The sequence below is a fragment of the Cornus florida genome, unplaced genomic scaffold (genome assembly GCF_030987335.1).
Source record: "Cornus florida cultivar Cherokee Brave unplaced genomic scaffold, ASM3098733v1 CherokeeBrave_3.0.0_Hap2_scaffold_120, whole genome shotgun sequence".
NCBI lineage: Eukaryota > Viridiplantae > Streptophyta > Magnoliopsida > Cornales > Cornaceae > Cornus > Cornus florida.
The window spans coordinates 57,501-62,500 of NW_026775606.1; the positions used below are offsets into that span (position 1 = coordinate 57,501).

The 5,000-nt window shown below is 33.1% G+C and overlaps 1 protein-coding gene and 1 non-coding gene across 2 annotated transcripts in view; both read right to left on the bottom strand.

Moving 5' to 3' along the window:
- Positions 1-4,064: 4,064 nt before the first annotated feature.
- On the bottom strand, positions 4,065-4,152 carry TRNAS-GCU (transfer RNA serine (anticodon GCU)). The gene has a single exon. It is a non-coding gene; the product is annotated as a tRNA-Ser (tRNA).
- A 98-nt stretch (positions 4,153-4,250) lies between these two features.
- LOC132288443 (ATP synthase subunit alpha, chloroplastic) overlaps positions 4,251-5,000 on the bottom strand; it is a 3,143-nt gene continuing 2,393 nt past the window's right edge. The window contains exon 1 of the mRNA XM_059789852.1: positions 4,251-5,000. This exon is cut by the window's right edge and continues 2,393 nt beyond it. The gene's annotated coding sequence lies outside the window, so the exon portion shown is untranslated.

The following is a 5,000-nucleotide window of genomic DNA, read 5'->3' on the forward strand; positions in this document are numbered from 1 at the left end:
TGAATTGAATTTTTTTTAATTAGAACGAAGTTCCTTAAAAACCTCCGCCTTCTTTAAAATATCATGAACAGTTCCTGTAGGTTGAGCGCCTTTTTCAAGGAAGTATAGAATAGCAGGAACATTTAAATAAGTTTGATTCTTTATCGGATCATAAAAACCCACTTTCCGAAGATCTCTTCCCTCTCTTCGGGATCGAACATCAATTGCAACGATTCGATAGACGGCTCTTTGGGATAGATGTAGATGAACAATACCCCCCCCTAGAAACGTATAGGAAGTTTTCTCCTCGTACGGCTCAAGAAAAAATGATTCGAAGTGATTTCGATGTATCGAATTATAATATAGAATTCTAATGGCAAATGGATCCATAAAATCATCAAATCAATTAGGCTATGATTTAAGCCCTTTTTTCTTCTTCTCTTCCTTACTGAACAAAGAAAAAATCATTTGTACTCATAACTCAAGTTGGATAACTCCCCAATAGCTCAAAGAAAAATCTTTAGGCATTTATTTCATTTATTGAGTGGTCTCTAACCCCCTTTTTTGTTTGTCTCATTTAAAACAATTTAAATTCTTCATTCTGATCCAGTTATTGAGACAACTCAAACGGCGTTTCCTTGTTCTGCGGGATCCTTTATCTTTGTTTTGAATCATTAGTTTAGACATTACTTCGGCGATCCTTAATCCTTTCAAAACGGCAGCAACATACCCTTTTTGTGATTTCTTTCTATCAAAGAATCATATGAACGGTGGATTCCCGCGCGATACCACCTTGGATCGAAAGAGTTTTATCAATTCCAACAATTTTCTTTTTCCTTTTTGGGCGGAAACTTGCTCGAATTGGATTCTTTCGATTTCTATTTCTATATCGAAGATATACTTACGAAGTTGTTCCAATTTATTGATTAGCATTAACCCTAGATCCCTGCCCCCGAGAAATGAATCAATACTTTCTGCTCGAGCTCCACCATGTACTATTTACATTACAACCCAACAAAAAGGAGGGTTCTAGTGGAACAGAACAAATGATGTCGAGCAGGAGCACCTTCATTCCTATATAAAATGATGGATGTAAGAATCCACAACGGATCGTGTCTTCAAGTCGCACGTTGCTTTCTACCACATCGTTTCAAACGAAGTTTTACCATAACATTCCTCTAAATTGGAACCGGTATGGAAATGATTCAATATTCAATTATGGAATCATGAATAGTCATTGGTTCAGTCGGTCCATAGTAATCTAGATTTTTCTCTTCTATATAGATGGGTAGATATTTTTTTGAAGGAATCTCAACAAAAATGCAACTTAACTCCATATTTGATTGTATGAATACAACATTTTTTTATAAAAAAAAAACATAAATAAGACGAAAAAATAAGTTTTTTTAATTTGCATCTTCAAGTGACTCAATAGGATAGATTTATCAATCTTCACGCTTCTTCAAGTACCAAAGATTCAACTCCTCCGGAATCATTAAAAATGGTTTAAAAATAGTTATAATTGAAAAAGTTTCCCACTTTGACACATTATTTGAATCCAATTCTTACAGTAAGGGCTGCATTTGATCACCACAAGATAGATAAATTTCTGTTTCATTTCGAATTGAATCATCAATGATTTCAAGCGCGGATAGATAGATCAAACAAAAAATCCAATTTCTTTTTTTTTGAGATGGATAAAAAAGACTTATGTAAGGGAAGATTTAAGTCCTTATTCTTTCATCTGAGTGATAAAATCAGAATCGAACGAATAGGGGGTTTCATATCTATCAGATAGACTGAACAATTGTCACTAATTTTTTCATAAAAATCGAAAGGCCGTTGTCACTGAAATAGAACGATAACAATACATATAAGCTAAACATTTCCTCATTTTATATGCATTTTTATATTTTGTTTGACTTGAAGTGTAGTAGTAGTAATCTTTCTGTAATCTTGCCATAAAATAAAGTGAATAAAATGGCTGAATCGGCCCGGTCTGAATATCTATTTACAATTATTCATTATAGGCCAAAAAGAAATACCTAAAAACTGGGTTCAAAGAAAATCCCCCAGTTACATATGTAACTTGATTGTTTGTTAATGAGATTCGGGCAAACACAGATATTGAAATTCATATCTTCCGTTACTAATTAACTCCTATCTACTCCCCCAATTCTAGGAGGATGATGAGTCATAAATAAAAAAAGCAGCTGATAAAATAGGATGCTAACTATCTTGTATAGGTCCAAAACCAAACAAGTCCGGATTAAGTCCTTGCTCCTATTTTTTATTCTATCCTAACCCAGTCTTAAGAAACTTAATCCCATTGATTGAATTCAATTAGTACCAAGAACTCCCTCTTGTTTAGAATTCAAGAGATCCTTAGAATTCGGAGATTTACAGAGAATTAATAACCGGGGCCCTCTCATTGAAAGGATAGAGAATAAGAGATAGGGAATATAGGAGCTTTTCTTTCGCATTGTCAATTCAAAATGCATCATTGAAAATTCAATTCGATACGGGCGTAAGGTTTTTCGAAGTAACCAGCTTCCTTCAATATGAAGGGACTGAGCATATGATGAAAAGACCGCCCAACTTTTTTGAATTCAAACTCTTGTGATCTATATTCCCATTTTACCCGGATTACAGATAGATTCAGTTATATTTGCGTGTCATTTAAACTCGATTCCAGTTTGTGAAAAAAAAAAGATATGATTCAGAGAAGAATCATTAAAAATAAGAAACAAGAATCACATTCGACCCAATATTAGATCTTTAAACAGAAAGTTTTCAAAAACACAATCTTTATTCTAATAGAATGGATATGCTCTGGGACGGAAGGATTCGAACCTCCGAATAGCGGGACCAAAACCCGTTGCCTTACCACTTGGCCACGCCCCATTTCGATTTATATTCGACACTAATAAAGACTAATATTGGTATTGATTGTTCGTCAATTCAGCCCAAATATCTCTAAAATAAATTAGATTGTTGCTCAGGATTTTACAACACGTGTAGATATAGAATTAAACTGAATTTATTGATCATTACATATAATTCAATTAAGATATTGTATGAAAGTATGATTTCTTCTATTCTCCTTTGAGAAATGGAGGATTTTTGATTGGGTGAGTTCAAAGAAAAAGAAAGATTTTTTGGTCTACCTTATTTTACTTTATTTTTCTTTATATCAATAACTCAAGCAAAATGCAATTATCTCCAAGAACAAAATGTCTGTTATGCTTAATATCTTTAGTTTGATCTGTATCTGTCTTAATTCTGCCCTTTATTCGAGTAGTTTTTTCATCGCCAAATTGCCCGAGTCCTATGCTTTTTTGAATCCAATCGTGAATGTTATGCCAGTCATACCTGTGCTCTTCTTTCTCTTAGCCTTTGTTTGGCAAGCTGCTGTAAGTTTTCGATGAGATCTTTTTTAATACTATCCTAGAAAATTCATGATTTATTCGAGGAAAAAATTCTAACAATTGATAAGATCAGATAAGTCTTACAATATGAAACCCTCGATTCAAACATTGAAATTCTTGGAAAGCTGCGATAAATCTGGATCATCCCATTTCCCCATTATGACCTTTTTCCAGCGAAAGGCCCTAATAGGCTTAAGGTTCCCCACAATATCGAATTGTAGGTATGAAAGAAAATTTTAATATCGAATTGTAGGTATGAAAGAAAATTTTGTAATAAAAGACTCTTATTACAAATGACTTTGAATTTCTGAATATTCTTTTCTATTTGTAGAAAGTACTTCATTTCTTGGGGTCAAAATAGGATATGTGGTATAAAAATGGAGGATCTATTCTCTTTTTTTCCAAAAAATGATTTGGAGATTGTGTAATGCTTACTCTTAAACTCTTTGTTTACACAGTAGTGATATTCTTTGTTTCTCTTTTCATCTTTGGATTCCTATCTAATGATCCGGGACGTAATCCTGGACGTGAAGAATAAAAGAAAAAGGCTTTTCGTTTTCCTTACTTGATTTTTCAAATTTATTAGGATTTTATCTATTCCACGTTTAACCAAGGGTTGGGGAAATTTGAAAGATAAAGCAAATATCAAGTCATCAACGGAAAGAGAGGGATTCGAACCCTCGGTACGAATAACTCGTACAACGGATTAGCAATCCGACGCTTTAGTCCACTCAGCCATCTCTCCCAATTGAAAAAAAAAAAGATAATTAATTACTATGTTACATTACACATAATGTATAAAGTAAGGTACATTACACATAAAGTAGTAAAAGTCTTTCTTTCTCTCTCTCTTTTCTCTCCCCTTATCTTTAGTATATAGATATATACAACTTTTATTAGTAATTCCATTTAGATAAAGTAAGGACTGGAAAAATCCAATATAAATCAAAATAAAGAAGACCTCCTTACTTTGATTTTGTCCGAAAGAGTTTATTCCCATGGCCTGGCCTGGTCAGTACCTAGCCGGGCCCTTTTTCCATTTTTATATTATAGAAAATAGAAAATCAAAGTGCTATTTCTTATTATACTTTCTTCCTTTTTTATTTACTTTCTTTTTTACTTCACTGAAATAAAGAAAAAGGGGAAATTGTGGATTCTTACACAATGCATTTTTATGTTAGGATTTCCGCGGTTTTGCCAGCCGTATCTATCAAAAAAACTCCGTTGGCAAAAGAAAAGAAAAAACTTGTGTTATTTTGTTATTTAAATGAACCCTCTTTTCCTAATCTTCCCCCACGAAAAACGGCAACACTCTCATTTTCATGATTCTTTTATGATCCTATCTTTCTTAATTACGTTCAATTCCCTTGTTCGACAAAAATTCCATTTGTATACAATAATCGGATTGTAGCGGGTATAGTTTAGTGGTAAAAGTGTGATTCGTTCTATTAACCCCCTTAATAGTTAAGGGGTCCTTTGGTTTGATTCCTATTCCGATCAAAAACTTTATTTCTTAAAAGGATTTAATCCTTTACCTCTCAATAAAAGATTCGAGGAAAAATCTAAATTCTCGTAATTTGTATTCAAGGATCC